The sequence below is a fragment of the Acomys minous genome, assembly GCF_964271855.1.
Source record: "Acomys minous genome assembly, chromosome: 4".
NCBI lineage: Eukaryota > Metazoa > Chordata > Mammalia > Rodentia > Muridae > Acomys > Acomys minous.
The window spans coordinates 88,607,422-88,631,801 of record NC_140486.1 but is presented as its reverse complement, the minus strand read 5'-3'; the positions used below and the strand labels follow the sequence as shown (position 1 = coordinate 88,631,801).

Here is a 24,380-nt window from a genome sequence, read left to right as displayed (position 1 = left end):
TCGTTGAGGTTTTATTTGAGTTAGCTTCTCTGGGATGGAACTGAAGAGAAAATCAGTCACCTAAATTCACATAACTGAGCAATACATGCACGTTGCTGATTTTTCAGTGCCTGTAGTCATCCTCAAGTGTCCTTCCTACTCAATTAAACTTGTACACTTGAACACTGAGTTCTTGACAATGTGTAACAACATAGTCTCTCTTCTGACTAGTTTGCTTTGTGGCATTAGACTGAGTGAAGGGCCTTGTAAAAATATGTTTCTGTGGAGGAAGAATGGCAAATCATCTTGCTTTTGGCAAATGGCAAGATATTGGCTTACATATGAAGAATCTGAGGAACATGGTAACCATGGCATGGTAGCTGTGTATCCTGGTTAGAGTGCTGCTTGTGGTAAATGCCACTGAAGTTGCAGTTGGTTGTTTCTGCTGCATCAGAAACAAAGCCATCAGGACACATTACCACCCATGGATGCTGGCAATGGGTCTAAGTCCTCACAAGACCCTGACTTTATTATACTATTGTATTCATTGTGGGTTTGATCCCTCTTCCCACAGACTTTTCTAGAGGGTCATAGAAAGATAGATCCTAAAAGGGAGATCCTGTCTAGTTCACCATGATCTTGGAGGGGAAATGTATTTATTACCTTACTCTGCAAGCATGCCATATATCTATATCTATATCTATATCTATATCTATATATCTATATCTATATCTATATCTATATATCTATATATATATCTGCAAAATATTTTTAAATCTATAATGCAAAACTCAATGGGACAATCTCTGCCCAATTGTTTGCATCTTGTGTCAGAATTCTTTCCTTTCATGAAAAGAATGGAAAGACTCCATGAGCAAGGACAGGTCTGCCTCAGTTTCAGTATAGTAGTGGTAGGTGCAGTGGTAAACTGGATAGGCAGAAAGAGGAAATCTTCATGGGAGGATGGCAGTCACTTGATGTATTTTAAGACAAGTCTTAAAAGAAAGTACACAGCCCTATTGTTCTCAAAAGGCTTGCAACAGAAAATGAAGTACTTTAAAATAGACTTGTAGATTGGGACAAATACATGTCACCTTTGTTGAGCAATTAACACAAAACTAGGTTTAGCTTCAGAAGCAAAGTGAACTTTTAGAGGTGGCGGGTTCATCCCCGACAGGACACATGGCACGTTTGATGGCATCTTCTGTGTGAGGTTTCTGTGGCTTCCCTTTGGCCCTCAGTGTGAGTACAGAAAGTGCAAGCTCTTGCTACTATCTTCAAATCCTCCCCAGGTTTGCGATGAGACTCTAAGGGGCTCCCTTGGACACGCCTCGCCTTTCCCACAGCCCTAGAATCTATGTCCCTTACTTCCTGGCGGCCATCAGCTAGCTCCTGGGATCCCGCAAGCATGTTTTGTGATGCAAGAAACACAGGCGGTGCCTAGGAGACTGAGAACAGCTTTCCCAGAGGCATGGCCCCTTCTCCACCCACTCCCCCCCCACCCCCCCCACCCCCCGCAGCCCCATCTTGGGCACTCTGCCAAGAGGCTCCTGGCAGCCAAGGGACCTGGCTTAAATCTCAGAAACAGAAGAATTTCCCATTCCCACCCTGACTGCGCCAGGACAACTCCACCAAGGTCCATTCTGTTCCCTTAAAAATAGGTGTGGAGTCAGGAAGAGCTAACTGGATGAGGTCTCAGCAAGGTCTCCAGTGAGACCAGTCCAGGCATAAAAGGGCCAGGGGAGACGCTTCGGTGTCCTGAGTTAAACCGATGCCCTCAGTGGAGGGACATTCAGGAAACAGTTCCAGCTTCTAATTGTTTTTGTTTGCTCTTAGCCATGACCTCATTTCGATTCACAGAAGGGGGAAATATTGTTTAAAAAGTGTAATCTAGTTTACAATAACAGAACCCCTAAGGGGGTGGCCTACATATATCATACGTTTAGAATTTTCTCATAGAAAGGAAAGTTAAGGTTAATGTGACTCTTTGAACCCTGTATCCCAGCTCCTTGTTTCTAGAGTGTGAGACAAGTCCACTTTTCAAGTTTTTTTTTTATCTTAACCTCCTATACTTAAAAATTATTAATCCTACCCAACAAAGAACTTTCTCTTTATAAAATGAAACTGAGTTTTAAAAATATGGTTGTTTAATTCATTTAAAAATAAAATTTACACTCGCTGTATGGGAAGAATAATAGATTTATGAAAATAATTATATTTTACAAAATAAATTATTGAGAGGAGTAACACTATTTTTTGTTGTTGTTTACCAACTCCCATCTGGCTTAGTAGAAAAGAAATTGAATATTATATCTGCTACTAAATATACTCCTGTTGCATTGTATTGCTTGGTTTCAAATATATGAAAGATTAAAGAATTCATAAAGAATATGTATATGATTGGGAAAAGAGGTAATCCTGTGACTTTTGTGGGAAAGCCTCTTTATGTTTCCTCAGTCTATACTTTCATAACTGCTACTATAAATCTTACAGGCCAAAATAGCTGCTGCAGCTCCAGCAATCATACCCACAAGAAGGTATCACTACAAAGAAAAGGCACCTTTGATCCTCCAGGCAATTGGTACCCACCTTCCCTTTAAGAACTCCTGAAGGGCACACACAGCATCTCTGCTTAGTCTCTCCAGCATGAACATTTGCATGGCAACATTAAGGTGCAAGGGAAAGTTGCAGCAATGTGCTCAAGTGCAAGCTTTCTCTAAAAAAGGTTGGGGGAAAGGCTAGTTAGAAGCAATTAGCAGCCTCAGCCTCTGGAAGCACAAGTTAAAAGCATTCCAATGGCCCACACACTTCATCTCTTGTTTCCATGGCTGCCAATGGCCAAAATGCCGCAGGTTCCCTGGAGGCCCCTGCAAAGGAATTATTGTTTATTGTGCTCAATGATTGGTCTACGGCGTTCAAGTGGATTATTTTAAAGTGTCTTCTGAGAAGTAAGGTGTGGGAAACAGGAGCCAAATTTGGATGTCCCACGCACTGGCCAGCACTGTAGTGTAAACTAGAAATCAAAGTCCTGGCCATGAAAGAATTGTCTTGGCAAAGTTGGACTGCAGCTGAGGGAGATTCCTGTACTGTGAAAGGAGACATTGAGTGATGCTTAGAGATTAGCTGTTGGGGGCAGAGTCTGCTGGGGAGAGCTCAAAAATGTTTTCTCTCAGCGACGGGTAAACACCACCGTTCTCAGGGTTCGTAAGAAAGTCTTAGGGAACAATTTGAAACACTTCTCCTGAATGTTTGCTTTGCGCCAGTCACGTTTCAATGCTCTTCGCTCGCATCAGTGGCACCTTTGATCCCTCCCAGCAAACTGAGGGTCACGATTCCGTGACTGGATAGGTGAGATGGCTCGGGAGCTAACTGTCCTTGCCCGCAATGCTGAGGACTTGCGTTCCATCCTTGACAGAAGCAGAGGGTTAACTCCACTATAATTGTCCTCCAACCTCCTTGGGTGTCTCTCCTCCCCACACACATGAGGGTAATTAATTAGCTAGTTAATTAAAAATGCTACTCTGATTTTTTGGGGAGGGTAAAGAAATTTAACTAGAGAGAAGCAGTGTAACTTGCCTATAATCACATAGTGAAGGGTGTGTGTTTGTTAGATTTGCACCACCATGCCCAAAATTATCTGACAGAAAGAATGTAGGGAAGAAATGGTTCGTTTTGGCCCATGATCTGGAGGTTTCGGTCCATCACAGTGAAAAGGAAACAGCTCACTCACTGTTCTATGCCTCCTAGCAATGGGAGCAAAGGGCAGAGACTGCTCACGTCACGGTTGGCCAGGAACCAAGGCTATAAGCTTCCAAGCCTTTGCGACAGTGACCTACTTCCACCAGCTCCAGGTTCCACCTCCTCGAAGTCCCACTGCCTCCTGAAATAAGGTCACCAGATGGAGAACAAGCGTTCAAAGCCTGAGCCTGTGGGACACATATTAGATTGGTAACACGTGGATTTGGCTCTGAAGTCTGCAGTATGAAACAACTGAGCTATACTCACGCGTCGCTGAGGCGAAGCCACGCAGAACTCCGTTAACGGAGGCGAAAAATATCACTGTACAGTCTAGGGAGCTGGGATGTGGTAAGTGTTGCCGGTACCTTTCTCCCCCGTTGTTTAGAAGGAGATACTAGCTGTTAGGCACAAGTGCCTTTAAATTTGTTAGTGACATTTCTCTGGAAGGCGTTTGTACGTGGAGGTAAACCGTACGCTCCCCTTCCGTCTATTTCGGTAATCCAAACGCAGCAGAGCATCCCGCTCGCAGCCTGCAGCTTCGCATGCACCTTCCATCATTAACCCTGTGGCAAGCTACCTGAAGCGTGAGCACTGAGCTTGGCAGGAATAAGTCGCCTCACGGGAGCTATGTTAATAACGCAAACCTTTTCAGCAGAGGGTGCAAATTGGTAGCCTGTGGGCGGAACTTTGCTTTATGGAAATGCTTTATTTGGTTCATGAGGTGTAATTTTAAGTTCACGGCATAATTTTTGAAAATGTATTTCCATTGTTTGGAGGGCGGGCGGATGGGGAACCAAAATTCAAATCCAAGATTTTTACATAACAATCCAGGGAGGTACTACTACCTTAGCAGGGCCGTGTTCTGAGTTGAGCGTTGCATCCCCATGCTCTCTGGCTTCGTATACCTGGCCTTGTCAGGCACCTCCGCTACAGATCGGCGTCCTCCTCGAGGTGTTCGCGCTTGCGGCCCCATCTTACATGCGTTAGACTTCAGATCACATTAAACGCCCCATTCCGTTGAGAAGAGTCTATTCAGAAATGACTGCTCCCGCAGTTTCCACTTGAGCTGATTGTTCAGGCCCAGTTCATCTGCATGGTGGGTTCTGCAATCAGTCGAGCCCGCAGCCATGATTCCGAACAGCCTACCTACTGCTGATAGAGAAATAACAGGCTGCATTGACAGGACCGAGCAAAAGCACAAAATGATCAGATCAGTGTCTGCCGAGTGGTGATGCGGGTCCCGGCACATAGCAGGGGTTAAGCATTTACTACTGGCAGCTTTGATGGCGCAGAGGCAGAGCTCCACTAAAGCTGCAGGGATTTCTCTTCTGGCTGAATTTTTCACCTTGATTACCACTGAGGCCATCCATGCTGTTCACTGAAGACGTCTGCCTTTCTGACGTTTGGCTCACAGGAAGACCGCACTTCCTGACCTTGAAGGCAGTGGGGTGGGGTGGGGTGGGGTGGGGTGGGTCACGTGACTAGTTCTGTACAGTAAGTTGTGATCAGAATTGATCTGATTGCTTTGGGTCAGATCACGGAATTCCAAGAGCGTGATCCCCTACGGTAGTGGCTCTCAACCTTCCTAACGCCGTGGCCCTTGAACACAGCGCCTCATGTTGTGGTGATCCCCAACCATAAAACCATTTTTTTTTGTTGTGACTTCAATAATTATGATGCTGCTACTGTTATGAATTGTAATGTAAATATCTGGTATGCATGATATCTAGTATTTGACCTCTGTGAAAGGGTCCTTCATACTCAAAGGGGTCCTCACCCACAGCTTGAGACTTGCTGCCTTAGAACATTGTTTCCTCTAAGATGGGGGACCAGAAGACGTTGACTTAGTGTCAGCAGCCTGTTCACCAGCTGGAACTGAGTTACCACATGGAAACAAGGGTTTGAACAAGAAAAAAAAAATCTTTGCTATAGTAACCTATTGAAATATTTGGAGTTTCGTATTTTATTTTATTTTTTAACTTAGTACTATAACTGCTGCATTCCTGATTAAAATGTCTTGCCTGTGATGTAACACCATGATCAAAAAGCAATTTGGGGAGGAAAGGGTTCATTTGGCTAACACGTCCATATTACTGTTCATCATCAAAGGAAGTCAGGAAAGGAAGTCAAATAGGGCAGGAACCTGGAGGCAGGAGCTGATGCAGAGGCCATGGAGGGGTGCTGCTTACTGGCTTGCTCTCCAAGGCTTCCTCAGCCTGCTTTCTTATAGAACCCAGGACCACCAGTTCAAGGATGGCATCACTCACAATGGGTTGGGGCTCCCCCACCAATGACTAGTTTAAAAAGTACCCTACAGGCTTGTGCATAGCCAGATCTTACAGATGCATTTTCTTAATAGAAGTTCCCTCCTCTCAGATGACTTTAGCGTGTGCCAAGCGGACATAAAAGTATTCAGCGCAAGCAGTCACTAAGGATACATGAACAAACTTAAGCTTAAGATCTGGTGGAATTTGAGAGATGGCTCAGCTGTTAGAGCACATGCTGTTCTTGCATGTGTCCTGGGTTTGGACCCCAGCATCCACATGGATGCTCACAACTGCCTGTAACTCCAGCTCTGGGGAATTCTTGGTCCTCTTCTGGCCTGTGTAGGCATTGCATGGATGTGGTGCACACACATCCATGCAGGCAAACACTCATACATATAAAATAAAAGTAAATAAAGCTTCAACAAAAAGATTTGGAAAAAAATCTGAATTCAGTGACTTGAGCCATTATCAGTCACTAATAAAATGCTGACTTAGGCACTGTCTGCATGAAGTGTTGATTCAAAGACCCCTTTTCCAGCCTTCAGCTTTTGTTCTCATTTAAACAGAGAGGTCGATGAAGGCATCTAGAGACCTGTGCAGTGTGCAGGGTCTTCCCAAAGCTGCATCTCATAGCAGCAACATAGTCCCAAGCCACAGAGAAACAAAACCATTTGCTTCCAGATGTGCAGTGCCACAGCACAACTCCTAATAGAATGCGCTCTCTCTCTCTCTCTCTCTCTCTCTCTCTCTCTCTCTCTCTCTCTCTCTCTGTGTGTGTGTGTGTGTGTGTGTGTGTGCACGTCTATGCACACTAACACAAGAGTGTGCAGAGATAGAAAAGCTCTAGTTCCCACCGATGCTTGAAGAGATGTGAACTTGATTCATCTCTCCCACAGAGTGATGTTTCCTATAAATTTCGTCCTGTATATGCACATGTTCATTACTGAATTTACCTTGTAAACCATGGAAGGGCCTTCTTGCTGCTGCTATCAATATTTAAACAAATAAAATAAAATAAACTCTCTTTTACGTTCATGATCCCATGAACTTGAAAAAATACATGATCTCATTTGTCAGTGGAAAACAACTGCCTTTGTGGTAAAAGTTTTATTTAATGTAATTTCAGACATGTTTGTTCTGAAAAATGTAGGTTTGTCAGTGGCTATTAGTGATCTCTCGATATATAATTGGAAATGTTGGTATAGGAGTAGCTTCCATTACAGGTTACAATTTTATATATGGGTTTTAAAGTATGTAAGTAAATTTTAGTGCTGTTAACTAGACGGAACTATCTGGTTCTAGTTTCACAATCCATTTCCTTAATCAGTGAGGAATTTATTGAGCATCTACAAGACTGTGACTCGCCTCCTCAGTGGAAGAGAAAATTCCTTGTTCACCATTTATCTCTACTGCCTGATGCCTTTAATGTAACGATGCCTAATATGTTTTCCTAATTAGCTATTCAACGCACCATGGAAATGCTTCCTGAGAGCTAAGAGAAAGACCTCACACTTTATGAGCTAACATTCTGGTGAATTTGATAAAATAAATTTGCATCTGTAGTTTTGTGGTAGTAAAGAAACATTATTTGTTGAGAAATGTGATTTTGAAAAATGGAATATTTGATGGTTCTCATGATACAAGAGTTTAGATCTGGGCTATATTGAGTCCCTGGGGATTGTTTATATGACTGAGAGAATTTCTCGACGTCTGGACACTTGTGGGTCTCAACAGTTACATGAAGGAGTTAAGAAGAGAATTAGAAGGGCTGGAGAAATGGCTCCGAGGTTAAGGACACACACGGCTTAAGACCAGAGTTTGGTTTCCAGCATAGGACAGATGACAACTACTTACAACTCTCATTCAGGGAGCTATGGAGCCTTCTTCTGGACTCTTCTGGCACCTGCAGTCACGTGCACATTGTCCTATCCTGACGCACATACATTGTTGTGGAAACCTTGGTTTATGATATGTAAACATGTTTTTGTTTTAATCCCAGGTGTGGAATATGAGGGCCACTGAAGTTTGTCCACAGCTGATAGCTGCCTCCTGAGGGGGCTCGTGATCTTTGTCAGGTAGCAGCAGCAGCCTCATGATCTTTGCCAGTTGGAGTAATTATAAAAGCCAAAAGGGGGTCGGTGCGACGGGGCGGGGGGGGGGGGCAGAGGGGAGGGAGGAGAGGAAGGAGGGCCACGAGAAGAACTCTTGGAGAAGACTGGAAGAGGAGGAAGAGAAAGAGAAAGCTGCTGCTGTGTTTGCTGTTGCTGACTGAACATCCTGACGATGGAAATTGGTATTGCCCCCAGAGAGGCAAGGACCCTAAAGAGCAGGAAGTACCCAAAGAAAACTACACCCCTTCTCCTCACTAACCTTCTTTCTCTCCTACCTAGGGCTGGTGGGTTGGAAGGGAGGTAGAGGCATTAAGGGACCCCCAAATAAAGCAGGTTTAAAAAAAATGAAAGACCCACACACACACAATTTTTTAAAATCTTAAAAAAGAATAACATTGAATATTTTTTCTCAAATTGTCTAGTTTCATTCTTGAAGTTTTAAACATCTCAGGTAGAGAAAGGTTTCCGAATGCCTAGGCTGTATCTCACAAATTTGGATATATTTTCATTATTGCTAATTCAAACTATTTTCTAATTTTTGTTGTTGTTGTTTCTCTTTGATCTGTCTGTTTGGGGGAATCTAATACTGAACTTTCATATATTTGTGAGCTTCCCAAATTTCCTCCAGTTTCTATGTTTGTTTTTACTTTCATTCCATGGTAACTGAGGAACATTCTTTGTAATGGCAAAATTGTTGGAAGTTCACTGATACTTGTTTTATGGATGGCTACGTGCTCTAGCCCGAAGACAGTTCCCTGAGCACTTGAGAAATGCATTGCATCTGCTGTTGGTTCTTCTACAGCCCTCTGCTAGGGATGGCTGTTGAAAGATTAGTCAAGTGTTCTATTTTCTCATTATTTGTCAAGTTGTACCATCCATTACCAGAAGTGGTATATTGACATCTGCTGCTATTATTGCTGAATTGTGTATTTCTTCCCATCAATTCTGTAAGGGTTTTGTCTCATCTACTTTGGGCCTATGTTACATGTATATGGCTTTAATTATTATATATTCCTCATTACATGATTATTTTATCACTGTAAAATGTTTTTTATTTTTTATTTTTATTTATTTATTTATTTATTCATTTATTTTTTATTTCGAGTATAGTCTGGTGGGAGTATAACCATTCTAGTCTTTATACTAATGCTGTATGGCATATTTTTTTTCATTCTTTTACTTTCAGATCTCATAATCTAAAGTCTATTTCTAGTAGACCGCATATAGTTAAATCATGCTATCTTTAAAATGCTTTCTGTCGATCTTTGCTGTTTGACTGAAATGATTATTTACTTACAAACACTACCAATGCAAGCCATGACTTATACCCACCAGTCTTCAGTGATTCTTCATGAGCATCGTGCCCCTTTGTTCCTCTGTTCCTCCGTTAGTGTTCTCTTCTGTGTTAAATGAACGTGTTATCGTTGTACCATTTAAATTTTCTTGTCATTTTCGCTATATATTTTGGGATTATTTTCTTAGTTGTTAAAAAAATTTAGTTATTTACTTTATATCCAACTGCAGTTTCCCCTCACTCCTCTCCTTTCCTTCTTCCCACCGTCCCTCCAATCCTTTTCACTTTCTCCTCAGCAAGGGAGGCCTCCCACGAGTTATCAACCAGCCTTGTCATAACAAGTTGTAGCAAGGCTAGGTGCATCATCTATTGAGGCTAGGTGGGGCAGCCCAATAGGGGAAAGGGTCCCAAAGGCAGGCAATAGAGTCAGAGATAGCCCCTGCTCCTGCCACTAGGAATCCCACACAAAGACCCAAAGAAGCTAAGTAACAAGGAGGGCTCAAGGGGAGAACAAGCCAATCTCACGGAGAGGGGGGAGATAGAACAGACATCATGGGTGGAGTGGGGGTGGGGGAAGGGGCAGGGGACTGGACAAGGGTGGGGATGGGAAGAGGAGGGATCAGGTTGGAAGAGGACGGAGGGTGAGAGTACTGGAAGGGACAACTGGAATAGGTAAGGGAGAGCATCTCTGGGACAAGCTAGAAACTTGGGGGCAATGGCAACTCCTAGAAATCTATAAGGGTGACCTTAGCTAAGACTCCTGGCACTGGGAGATATGGAACTTGAACCAGCCATCTCCTGTAACCAGGCAAGACTTCCAATGGCAGGATTGGGACTCCAACCCAGCCACAAAACCTACAATTTGTCCTGCCTACGAGATGTGTAGGGGTAAAGATGGAGTAGAAATTGAGAAAATGGCCAACCATGGGTCTATCTTGAGACCCATGCCATGAGAGGGAGTCCACCCCTGACACCGTTAGTGGCATTCTGCTATACTAGCAGACAGGAGCCTAACATATATGTCATTAAAGAGGTGTCACCCGGAAATGGATGGAAACAGATGCAGAGACCCAGAGTTAACATCTTAATCATAAAATATCTAGTTTGGATTAATACCGACTTAATTTTAATAGTACACAAAAACTACATTCTATAAAATATTTTTTTTGTACTGCTATTGTTATAGCACCCACATGGCAGCTAACAAACACATGTATCTTCAGTTCCAGATGCTCTGACATCCTCTTCTGTCCTCCAGGGACACTGAATTCATGTGGTATACGTAAATATACACACAGACAAAACACTCATACACACAAACTGAAAACAAACAACTTAAAATTGTGTTGTGTAGGTATTTTTAGGTAGATAAGTAACAGTGTACTTCCTTTTGACTTTTTATGAAAATCCCCCATCTGGGCTGCCAACGCTCCCTCCAAGAATCAAAGACCAGCTAACAAAATCCCAACATTTCCAAAAGAGGGAGTAGCCCTCTTTTGAGCTGTTAATTAGAGCTGTCCAAGACACTCCCAAAACTTTATAGGTTATTACTATTTCCCTTAGTTCCTCCCAGAGGTGGAGGGGTAAATTCTTATTGCTGAAGACAACATGTTCTTCAGACACAGGGGACAGAGTTGGATCTGAATGTCTCCTCCCTGAAGACTAGCTTGCGTGGTGCCTTCTGGAGGAGAATCTACAACTACTACTTTACACTTCCTTAACAACATTCTAAATCCTTGTCTTTATACCCACAGATAAGTGTAGTCCTCACGCCTCGTCTTCTTTGCAACAAACAGAGACCATTACAGAAAACTACAACCAATCATAAATGCAGCATCGTGGGGCCCAGATCCAGTGGCTTCATATACAAAACAGCTCTTGCACAAAATGCTCGTGAGTCATCGCAGAAGAGGGAAGAGAGATTATTATAAGACCCTGAGGACTGGGGAGTGGTGTGAGATTGTGTTCTATGGTTGTCAGAAGCTCCACCCATGACTTCTCACTGTGACTGCCTAAGCGTGAGCTGAACATGGACAGCAATAGTCGACGTGCTTAACGCGGACAGGGTAAAGACCCTGAGGCCTCAGCCCTACACAAAGAACTCTCGGTGACGTAAGGGATTTTGAGAGTGGGAGAAATAGTCTTCCCCAGGGAAGAGCTCCTCAACTGGCTGTCCAACACCTAATGACCGGTGCTGAAAACAACCGTACAAGTGACGTTACACAGACTGAGCAGGCTGTACTTGGAAATGCATGTATCTATAATGACATATACGTTTGTAACAACAGCTAATGAAAGAAGAGGCCATGAATTTGAGAAAGAGCAAGCAGGAGTATATGGGAGACTATGTAAGGGTTGGGAAAAGGGGAGGGAGAAATTATGTAATTAGAGTATAATAGTAAAAATAAAAAGATAGTTAAAAATTGAATTGTTTCGATACAAAACTTTTTGTTGAGTTAATCTTTCTTCCATTGTTTCAGAAACCTTTCTGGTTTCTGAGTTTCAAAAAAAAAACCTAAGTTTTATTAAGGGCCCCTCATATGTGAAGACTCGCTTACCTTCTGCTCCTTCTCCCTCTTCTTTGACTTTACAGAGGTTGGCTGTACAGTGGCTACTTCAGAATCTGAGTTTTCCCTACACGGGAATACATGTGTGCATTAATACTTTTCATCAGCTTTGGGTAGTTTTCAGCTAGTATCTCTGACCATATCTCCCTGTCTTTGGGGACTTCTCTTATGCATGTCAGTATGCTTGATGCTCTAGCATAGATCTCTGAGTGAGACTTTGTTGGTTCTTATATTCCTTGGGGACAGCTTCATGGTTAGCTACCCATTTGTTAGTGATTTCTTTAGCTAAAAGGGAGAGCTGAGGGTCCTCTGAAGTCTTGTTTGATCATATATACACATCCTAGGCATGCTTGTAACTCTACGATGCATATTTTAAGGACACAGTTTATATGTCACAGCTTCTGTGTTTAGAAATATTTTATTCTTATTTCAAGAGTAGAAGCACTATATACAATTAATTTGGTTGTCTCGTTTTGTTTAGGTTGGTTTTGGCGTCCTGGGGATTTGAACCTGGGACCTCCCCGTGCTGTGCAGGTGCTCTACCACCGTTCTCATTCTCATCTGCAGCTGTTCTTATTTCACACTTTGATCTATGAACATTTTAACATCTCTCTTTGCTTAGAGCTTGCTGATAAGAAAGGATTGAATTTGGGATGTCTTATCCCTACACTTCCTTCATGGGATTATAATAGAAAAGCCTTAGAATTTAGAGCAAGCCTATGAGTATACACAGGGGGAGGAGGTCCCCCTCAGTCACAGACATAGGGGGAGGGGAGTAGGGGGAAAGCAGGAGGGAGGGAGGAATGGGAGGATACAAGGGATGGGATAACAATTGAGATGTAATATGAATAAATTAATAAAATATTTTTAAAAAGAATTTAGAGCAAGGAAAAGGGAAGTGAATAAGTGAGATGGTTGGAACGAAAATGGTCCCCTTAACTTCATATGGAGTGGCACTATTGGAAGGTGTGGCCTTATTGGAAGAAGTGTGTCACTGGGCGTGGGCTTTGAGGCTTCGGAAGTTCAACCCAGACTTAATGGCTGACACTCTCCTTCTGTTGCCTGCAAATCCAGATGCAGAACTCTCAGCTACCTCTTCAGCACCACGTCTGCCTGCGTGCCACCCTGCTTCTTGTCACAATGGCCATGGACTAATCCTCTGAACCGTAAGCCAGTTCCCAAAGAAATGTTTTCCTTTGTAAGAGTTGCCGTGGTCTTAGTGTGTCTTCACAGCAATAGACACTCTAAGACAGTTAACAAGCAATACGGCAGCTTCTAGGCCATCTGTGCTGCTTCAGCATCGTTGCCTCCTTTTCCTGTTTATAGTTAAGTTCTGGCTTGAAGAGAAAGCAAAGTCTCTCAAAGTTGCCAGTGCTCACACTCACTCAGATCTAGATGCAACTGGATTTCCCAAGAGTGCACCAACGGGGCATCACGAATAACGCATACACACGGAGCAGTATGAACCAGTGAGTATGTACATTGTTCGTCTCTCCTCTGACTTTGTACACGTTCCATGGGTTCTCTGTTCCTAACTATAAAACTTTCAATGCTGTGTTTACAGACAGGGGCCTGGCACCGTCGCTCTCTAAGAGGCCCCGCCCAGCAGCTGATTGAATCAGATACTGAGACTCACAGCAAAGCATTAGGCTGAGCTTGGGGAACCCTGTGGAAGGGTAGGGCATGGGTAGAAAGACCCAGAGGGGACAAGGATGCCACAAGAAGACCAACAGAGTCAACTAACCTCAGTCCATTGGTGCCTTACAGAGATAGAAACACCAACCAAAAAGCATGCATGGACTGGACCTAGGCCCCCTACACATATGTAACTGATGGGCAGTTTGATCTTCACGTGGGTCCCCTAGTAAGTCTGTGACATGGACTCTGGTCCCTGCTTTTTGGTCACTCCCCCTAATGGTGCTGCCTCGCCTAGCCTCAGTGGGTAAGGATAAGCTCAGTCCTCATGGGACTTGATCTGCTGGGGTGGGTTGGACGGAGGAGGATCCCCTCTTTTGAAGAGAAGGGGAGGGGAGATAGGAAAAAGACGGTCGGAGGGTGGCACAGGGAGAAGAAGAGGGAGGGCTGTGATCGGGATGTAAAGTGAATCTATAAATTAAAAATAAATTTTTAAAGAAATCTGGAAAAGCAAACAAAACACAACAAAAAACCTCTTTCAATGATAAAGTAATAAGATTTTTAAGGAAATATCTAAGAGGGCATTAAACCAACCATAAAGTCCCTTATGACTTCATTGATGTCACATCTATGAAGCTGGCCCTATGGATTAAAAGTTGCTAAGTACTCACCCAGCTAAGTTCCTTTTCATTTTAATGGAGAAGACATCCATTCATGCTACGTTATTATATCAATGTGTTGAAATTTTGGACAGGCTTTCATTTCCTTTTATTATTAATTTCTACTTAAATGATAATTGTATATATTTATTATATGTAGAATGTTGTTAGAATTGTGTATATATTGAAGAATGATTGCATTGAGCAAATGAAGACACACATCAGTTTACATATGTGTGGAGATTTTTGTGTTAACAACACTTAAAATCTATACTAATTAACTCTGTGGAATGCAATGGTCACATAGGTCTCTTGAGCCTAGTGGTCCACACAGCTGTGCTTTCCTGCGCTTGGATTAGCATCTCCACACCTTCTCCCAATCCCGTCCTTTCTTGAGGGCTGAGGAGTGGCATGACAGTGCTAATTGTCCACTGAATTGGTACGGAAATCTTAGTTCTACTTTGATTTCTTGAAAGGCTCTGCCTGTCAGACTTACCACAGGCAGAGCACGGTGCGTAGGAAGTGCAGTATAGGAGGGCAAGATTTTAGCTAAAGGGCTGGACTAGCAAGCTGAAGGAAGAATGAATCACCCAAGACTTTGCCCAACCCAGGACTTAAATCCTCTACTTCTTGTTATATGAGGAAAATTATTCCCTAATTGATTAAGCTACAGTTTTTTTTTACATGTCGTGGCTTACTACAGAGTATAATCATAACTTACAGGGATTAATACCTCCTTTGTCATATACTAAATTCCAACCCATATGTGATTTTCTTGCTGTAGTACTGCTGTCTCACTGATTTTAAAAATAATTGTATGTGCTAAATTCACACCATTTTAATTGTTATAGATTTATAGTATGGCCCCCAATCTGCCCAGGCAACACCTCTTTGTTCTTTTCTGCTTAAGTCTTAGCTATTTTTGTCCCTATTCACTTCCATGTGAATTTTAGAGCATGCTTGTTAGGTACCTCGAAAATGAGTAGAATTTTGATTAGGATCATGTTGGATTTATGGATTAATTGGGAAGAATGAAAGTTTAACATTTTAATGACCTCCATCCAGGAACAGTGCATAACCCTCCATTTATTCAGGTCTCCTCTCAGTAGATCTTAGCTTTATTGACTTAGGCCCTGTTATTATTGTTAGATTTACCAGTAGGTGCCCCATCTATGAGTACTGTTAGGAGTGGAAAATTTCCATATCGTATGTCAAATTCATTGCTTCTAACTTATGGAAAGCAGGCTTTCGAATTAATTTTGATTTTTTTATTCAGCCATCTGGATAGATCTCTGATTTCTCCCAGATGCTTCTCAGCATCTCATTTTAGCTCCGAGAATGCTAGAGTTTGATGTCACAGAACTCCGTAGGTGAAGAAGTTTCATTGGGTCAAGAGGCAAGCGTCGTGAGATGAGTGAGCTGGCGTTGGCCCTGCATCCAAGGCTGTCTAGTTCATTTGGTGGCAATGTCTTCAAGTCTCTTAATTGTTACCAGTAGGCTACTTAGAGTCCTTCAGACTTTTTGTCATTTAGTGTCAGGCATTTACTTATTGATTAATTTTCCATGATAGCTCCCAAACATGAAACGACATAACAAACTGTGAACGATTGCTGCAAACAGCTCCAGGATTACTCTTCAATTGTTCCCAAAGGAAGAAAACAGACAAAAAAAAAGCCCCTTAAATTCAGATTCCTCCCTGGTTAATTTTTATTGTCAACCTGATATGACATCAAGGCACCTGGGAAGAAAGAACTTCAGTTGAAGAACTGCCTGCATCTGGTTGCCTGGTGTGTGTCTGTGGGGGCATTTCTGATCACTCACTGATGGAAATAGGGTCCATCTCACTGTGGGCAGAACCATGCCGAGGCAGGTGGGCCTGCGCTAAGTAAGAAAGCTAGCTGAGCAGAGAGCAAGAGCCAGTAAGAAAGTCCTCCCCAGCTTCTGTTTCAGCTGGTGCTGGTGTTCCCTGTAGTTTCCCTTGCTGATGGACTGTGGCCTGGAAGTGCAAACTGTGATAAACCTCTTCCCTCCTCAACTTACTTTTGATCATGGTTTTTGTTTTTTTTTTAACAGCAACAAAAGATCAAACTTGAGCAGATTCTCTTCTAAGGGAATGCATTGGACGGCCACAGCCACTGTTCATATTAAACGATGCAGGGCGTTTGGCTTACCAAACTGAAATTGAACTTCATGTGGTTGTGAAGCCGCATGCAACCCTCATTCACATTCCCCACGCCCTCAAGATGTGTGCCTCTAATTGATCATTTCTTTTAAGGTCGCACTTAGAACCCATGCCTTGTCTTTGACTGTGGGGATGGACATGCTCCTTAAAGGGAGCGGCAGGACTCAAACTCCCTCTGGTAAACAGAAAGATGCGATGCGTGCATTTCCATACTTGGAACATTAGACCTTTATGTCCCAAATGGGTAATGAAGAAACAAAATAAAGAGAAAAGAGAACCTTTGCTCCCCAAATTGGTAAATCGTTGCAGTTTTGAAGTCAGTTTTTCATTTGTTTGTTTTTATTAATCTTAGCACAACCTGAGAACAGCAGTTCAGTGAAGAACCTTCTAGATCAGCTTGGCCTGTGGGTGGGCATGCCGGTGGGGGAGTGTCCTGACTGACTTAACTGAAATGGGAAGAGCCAGCCCGAACGTGAGTGATGTCACCATATGGCTTGGGGCCCTGGATTGCATGAGAGTACAGGAAACCAGCTGGCTCGTAAGGGCACCTGCATTTAGTTCCTGCCACTCTCGGGTGTGATGCGATGTGACCAGGGCCTCATGTTTCTGCTGTGATTTTCCTGTGACCTGGAATTGCAAGTTGATTGAACATTTCCTCTCCTAATTGTTTGTTTATTTGTTTGTTTCTGTCAGAATATTTTATCACAGAAATATAAAAAGAACAAGAAAAAAGAAATTGATACCAGAAGTAGAATTTTGCTTTTTTCCCCGAGGCATTTTTATCACAGCAATAGGAAACAAAACTAAAAGGGCGTCTCTGAGGGGTTTTTGCTGTGTATTCCAGAGGCCTGTGTGGTCCAGACTGTCACCTCTGTCACGTATTGTCTGTGTCACTTTCTAAGTCATCTCAACCCAAGTTTAGTAGTCTACTCATGAGGATGTCATAGAACAAAGTAGGATGAGATCAACAAAACAGCATGTAAACTGTACAGTGGATTTCATACACTGTTTCATACATAGGAACATCGAACACTTTTCCTTACCTGCTACAAGTTTGGGAGAGTATGGCCTCACCACATGAGAAAGTCATATTCAAGCATGCCGAGAGCCTTACAAGATACATAATTAAAAGTAAAACTCATAACTTCATGATAAAATATTGATGAAAATGCCCCCAAACAAGTCATGAAATATAAATGGAAAATAGTTAGCATTGTTTTGCCATCTAAAGGTGTAGTTTGGAAATCTTAAGAAAAAGAACAGTGGTGGCAGGGTTGGAGCTGTTGCACAGAGCCACTTCATTGTCATCAAGGCCTCACCCTGACACAGCATCCCAGGGCTGGAGAGCAGAGTTTCTTGATGACACAGGAAAATTGCTGCCTTTAGGATTATCAGGAGCAGTAGCAACAGCCGCAGCCTTGTATTAGTTTGCTATTGCTGCAGTCACAACTTGGCAAAAAGTCCCTGGGCAAAAGCAACAGATTTCTTATTTCACAACTCCGGAGATCAGGTTTGAAATGAGCCTAGAGGAGTGTGCTCCTTCTCGGAGCCCTGGAGGTGAATGCGGCTTTGCCCTTCTGGGCTGTGGAAACCTGCACACCTCAGCTCAGAGTGCCTGCCTTTCTTCTGTTACACCAAGCTCTGCTTCAGTGGCTGTGTCATTTCCTTCGCTGATGAAGGGCCCAGTGTTTCCTTGTCCCCAAATGGGCAATTAAGCCCACTCTCTAGTGTCTCAGGAACCTTGACTTTGAGTTGGAAAGATGGCTGAGTGGTTAAGAAGCTGTGCTTTCTTTCAGAGGCTCCAAGTTCAGTTCTCACTTAGCTCACACTCACCTGTGACTCTGCTTCAGGTGATCTGAGACCATCTTATGGACTCTGTGGGCATGGGCACTCACTCACACATGCTAACACTCATGTACAGGCGCGCATGTGCATACACAAACACACACACACACACACACACACACACAGAGAGAGAGAGAGAGAGAGAGAGAGAGAGAGAGAGAGAAAGGTGCACATATACACAGTTAAAATAATAAAAAACAAATATTTTTAAAATTAATTAAATAAATAATTTAAAAAGATTCTTAACTTAATTATATATGCAAAGTTTCTGTTGACACATATTCATAGGTTCCCGGGAATATGGACATTATTCAGCCATATCATCATCAACAGTTGACATTTCCTGGGCATTTGTTATGTGCCAAGACCTACTGGTGAGCAAAACATGCAAGAATACATTAGCATTTTCTGTCCTTGAAGGACATGACATTGAAGAATGGAAAGGCTAAGGAACTTGTCCAAGGTCACACAGCTAGGATTTAACCTAGGGTGCAGAATCCAAATTCTGTTCCAGGGCTCTTGAGAAGGGAAGCTCTTGGCCCACTGCACCAAGAGGAAGCAGGGCTTCTAACTCTAATTTTTGAAAAGCAATTGACTTCCAAAGAGAAGCACTGGTGAGTATTATTACATGTTTTCAAAGTGGTTTATAATGTGGAAAGTACATTCCTCGCAACTTTTTATGAACCTTCCTTATCACTCTGTTGCTTAAAACAAAATTTCCCCGTACCATCTTTTCCTTCCAATTAAATGATAAGTATTCATCTAATGCTTTTCACTAGAAGTTACAAATCTGTTTTTATTCAAATGTGAACTTAAGTACGAGTAGAGACAAGCTTCCTAACACACACACACACACACACACACACACACACACACACACACACACACACACACACACACACATAGTGCATTGGATGATAAATGTATTCAATAAATCGCATTTAACTAAACACTCCTGAGAGAGTACTGCTTTAAGAGCACTTTGAGGAGAGGAGGACTTAGTTCCCCAAACAGCTCAGACTTTTAGTAAAGCCTGCACATCTGATATGACCTACGGAGAAACTGTTACTGTTTCTGAGCTTCTAGGTTTGGGACTAGCTTCTGTGTTTGTTACACAGCAGTTGATAACTGGGAGACCACGGCAGAGTATGTCTACAGCACAGGACCACCATGCCTATTGAATGGCTCCTGCAGTTTGGACCAGTCTCCTTATATGTCTGTCACGGCTTGAACTAAAGATGTCCTCGAAAGGTTCACGTTTTGATGCTTGGTTCATAATTACTGATGCTGGGTTTTTTTGTGGGGGGGGGGGATAAAATCCTTAGGAGGTAGAACCTGACATGTAGAAGTAGGTTAGGAGTGGTTATTTGAAGTTGAACTCATGTTCGTCTCTATTATCTGTTTTATGATCTGCTTCCATGTGAGCAGTCACCACTGCGCCTCTCTCTTCCCGCCACAGACAGACCTGTCCCACCACACTTCCCCACTATAATGGACTGCGACCCTCTGAACTGTGGGCCAAAATAACTCTGCCTTCTCTTAATCTGCTTTTGTCAGATATTTTTGTCACAGTGATGAGGTAACTAACATAAAATCTCTACTTCCCCAACTGAGGAGAGATGTCGAGTGAGCCCTTCAGAGTTGGGAAAAGACTAAGCTGAGGAGAGGCCTCTGCTCATTTGAATTCTTCAGAATGGGAGTCTAGGTATCCTCTCTCATCTTTTGAGGACTTGACAGCACACAGATGTCTCTGTTCTCCTTTACTGTGCACTGAACACTGTGCACTGGACTGCTTTTTTGTCATGGCTGTGTCCTCTTGTAATCTATCCTGGGACACAGCTTGGTCACACAGGAAGAGTGTAGCACCTGCTTTGTAGCCTAGCCACTCTCTTGGCTTCTGGTCTTTGATTCAATGTGATGTTTTCTTGGCTTCAGACTTTCACTATTAGGAAAACATCAAATATAGACTAAAAATGAGTCCACTCATGAAGCTCAGTGACCCTAATACCTAAAAAAGATGGTCCAGTCCCATCCGCTGGAACCTCGAGCTGTTTTGGAAGATCGTGTAGTATGACACATGCTAATGACATCAGAGAGAATCTGGGTGCTCATCTTGCTTGAAGAGAGGGAGGTGGCAACAGTGTCCTGAGAGGAGATAGAAGGCATGCCTCATGTTACATGTACTTCCCTGTTCACCCCTCTACCCTACGTCCTTGTAAGACTATATAGAGGAGAGGAAGGAATTAGTCTATGGACAGTTGGTCCAACACCAGCTTCTTGTGCATACGTATTTGCTTGTGGAAGGAAACAGATGTGCCATGACCTGAGTTTTTTCCAAGAGTCAGTGGTGGTGCACCAGTGTTGACAAGGTGACAGGAGAATGTAGCTGAGGTCCTACCTCTCCATTCTCTTTATTTATTCTCACTAAAATAAACTCTATTCTGCATCAGCATTGAGTTAATGGGAGGAGTGGGATTGGGGCACACATAGGTAATTATCTAAAGTAACAGCAGAGACCACTGCGGGAATAGGGAGGCTAATTTGGAGGCAGCTTGGGGAAAGGGGCGTCAGGAAAGAATTTGAAACCACTGTGTTGGGGAGATAAGTCAACCTCTTATTCTGGGAAGCCGCACTTGTGTTTTTATAAGACAAAGCACATGCATTTGTCAATATAAAGCATGGATAAACAGCTTGAAAAGATGATGGGGTGGATTGTTGTTTTATTCAAGTTATTTATTCACACTTATTATCTGCCAAGTCCTGTTTAAAGCACCTTATAAACTATTGGATCCATGTAACAATTCTGTGAATAGAGATTCACACTGCCTGATAGGGTGTGTGTGTGTGTGTGTGTGTGTGTGTGTGTGTGTGTGTGTGTTTCCATTTCCAAACAAAGAAACGGAGCCCCAGAAGGACTAAAGGTACCAGATAGGGTCGCCAGTTTGGCAAATAAAAACAAAAAAGCTCACTTGGAAATTGAATTTCTGATAGCAATCGATGGTTCTCTACTAAATACATTTCACATATCACCTGCTCACAAATTTTTATTAACAAGTATTGTGTTGTATGTCACATCTGGACTATACCGGAACTAAAATGATTTTGTTTATTTGAAATTCAAACATAACTATATCTGTAGCATTTTATCTGGCCCTCTCAACTCCAGGAACATACTTCTAGCAAATGATGTCTTGAGATTTGAATCCAGGAGATATAGTATTTGATCCACCAGATCCTGGAAGCCATCGGACTGGGTTGCTAAAGGTTTCCCTCAGGAATGAGGGTATCTTAAAGGGGGAACTTCTCAGAAGCCAGCTGCACATATATTTTGGGATGTCTAGGCACTTCTAACTACAGCTAAGAGTCCCAGCACCCTAGGCTGGTACTGTGGTCAGAGTCACGTGCCTTCTGGTGGACCAAGAGGGTTTCAGGTGAAGAGCTTAAGGATGCTGTGACTCTAACTTGGTTCTGCTTTAACCATACAATTCACAAATGACTTAAAGGGGAGAAAAGAGGTATGGATTTTGTTTGCAATGTGTAAAAGCCCACCCTAGTTGTGCTGGCAGTAATATTATGTATGCAGTTACCTGCTACTTACACCTCGTGCTTTCTCAGCAGAGTTTCTGGCATCCTTACTATCATCAAGACCAGGAGGTAAAGCTACAGAGAGTCTGTGTTTATAAACACAGAATATCTCATTCTAAAGCCCAGTGTCTGACCATCCCCTTTGTACCAACTTTCTCAGTTCAATCCCCAAGTTAAAACTTGAACTAAATTTAGCAAATTCATATCCCAAAGCCTGGTGTGCAAGTCTAGAGCCAAGAATAGGAGGCATTATTCTCCTTGGACCGTACAGAAGAAAATCACCCTCAGACACAGAATGCCATCAGTGAAGAAAGTCTAGTATAGAGTTGCCATCTTTTAGAATTGAATGCTCTCCCCTTTAAAAATCCTGGTGCAGACCCCTGTTAGCATGACCTAGAAAGTCAGCTGAGCTGGATTCTCTGTACAACACCCACTGGGTGTTTGTTTGTCTATAGAGCTCTGGTCTGCTGTGGCCATGGCTTTAGCCACATGTGCTTCACAATGACATGTCTCTGGCACAGCCACGGCTGAGTCACCATTTCTTGACAGGGCTCCACTGTACCCCATGAAAGGCCCCGAGGGGACCAGAAAATGCAGTGTGCTCCAATGACTCAAAGATGTTTACAATGTGAGTCAGCAATTAATAGCAACTTTTCCTCCCTAAGTCACATCTTTCATATAAGTAATGCTAATTATGCTGTTCAGTTCTGTTTTTTTCTAGGGCAGATGACAAGAAAAATGTCTAACCAAGAAGCTGTTTGACAGAAGTGAAGAAATATGGGACAACTAAAACAGGGAACGAAAGATAATGAGAAAAATGATTAAAAGAACTGAATTGTGTGGCTTCTCCTACTGGTAATGAGCCTTGAACTAACGGACGAAGTCACATGTACTTACGGGAGCTGCAAGAGATGGAGTGGGGGAGCTGCCTCCCCACCTCTGCCTGGATCTTGTTTTAGACTAGATGGGTGGGTGATGTGATGCAGTGTTGTAGATGCTGTCTTGGGGTCACCTCAGGAGTGCCTCCAAAACATGATGCCTCATAGACAACTTTGTCGGGTTGTTTTTGTTTTTGTTTTTGTCCTGGATTGTTCCCTGCTGGACTTGCCTGGAACTTCACCTCTGCATGCTCAGAACACACATGTCTACTCCCCTGTCCCCACCTCCTGGCTGATTGAACAAGAATGATATTTATCTGCCATATTTATTAATATTTCCTATTCTATACTGGTTTTCGGGCTGTGTGATAAACAACGTTGTGTGCAGTGCCTTCGAGATAGCACAGATAATTCTGTCACCGCCCTGAGCTCAGATATCTGAAGTGAAGATGTCAACTGAACTTCCTTTTCTCCGAGACTAAGAAGAATCTCTCTTGGATGGTTCCAGCTTCTGGTAGCCCTGGGATCTTTGACATGTGCCTGCAGAGCTGCAGTCTCTGCTCCCACCTACTTGTAGCCTCTTGCTCTTTTCTTGGCTCTTGGAATGACACTGGCCACCGGATTTAAGATCGCCTACATAATGCAGGATGATCTCACCCAGAGACCCTACCTTAATTACAGCCACAGAGACCACTTTTTAAAACAAAAGCCCACACACAAGTTCTAGTGGATGTGTGCTTGGAAGGATCCACCCTTGAACCCAATGCCCCCCTTTTCTTAAACACAGAAAGCCCTTGTCCCCTAGAATAAGACTCCTCCAAGGAAGGAGTGATCACTCACCAGGGCATTTGTAGTACCCTCTATTTCTATCCCCCCAGTTCTTTTAAAGCCAAAGTCACAAGGCTGCTCAGGACCACCAGTCTCTCATACATTTCCCCTGCCCCTCCTCCCAAGTCCCCTGGCCTTTGAGATTTACACACACAGCTCTGATCAACTTCTCTAGTCCTCCGTCCAGGGCTCTGTTATGTAGGTGAATGTAGTTTTCCAGCCAGAGGCTGTACATTCTGGCCTGACAGAGTCCTGTGTGAAGCTTGTTGGTTCTGGAGTCTTTTCCGGTTGGCGTTTTTCCAGCTTTCCAAAGTCCCACCACATATTTACCCCTGCCAAGAACACTTGTGGCCTAGAGAGAGGATCTGAGGGATGATAGGGAGAATTCTCCTCAGTGATGAGAAGGGGAGGGTGTGTCTGAACTTGCAAACTTGGAGGCTAAGGTGTGGGCGGGGCAGATCTGAAAGAGTATTTAGAATTACGGCACCACATGGTTTCAGACAAGACTTCTGGGAAGGCTAGAAAAAGAATGAGTACCTATTAAGCTCAAGGCCTCAGCATCCTTGTCTCAGACAGTCTAAGAGATGGCTTTGGAGCTCCTGCTGTTCTTGTGGGGGACAGGGCCTTGATTCCCACCATGCACTCAGTGGCTCACAGCCATCTATAACTCCAGTTCCAGGAGACCTGATGCCCTTTCCTGTCCTAGGTGGGCACCAGGCATGCATGTCATACACATACACACAGGCATAAATACATAATAAAGCTAACAACAACTTTAACATTGTCTAAGAGTAAATATCATCTGAGGCGTG

The 24,380-nt window shown here is 43.1% G+C and overlaps 1 long non-coding RNA gene across 1 annotated transcript; it reads left to right on the top strand.

Annotated features, from left to right (window-relative positions):
- Positions 1-3,582: 3,582 nt before the first annotated feature.
- Positions 3,583-24,325, top strand: LOC311596094. Its single transcript, XR_014778708.1, has 5 exons — positions 3,583-4,065; positions 12,438-12,490; positions 13,031-13,425; positions 22,412-22,490; positions 22,568-24,325. It is a non-coding gene; the product is annotated as an uncharacterized lncRNA (long non-coding RNA).
- The last annotated feature ends 55 nt before the right edge of the window (positions 24,326-24,380 follow it).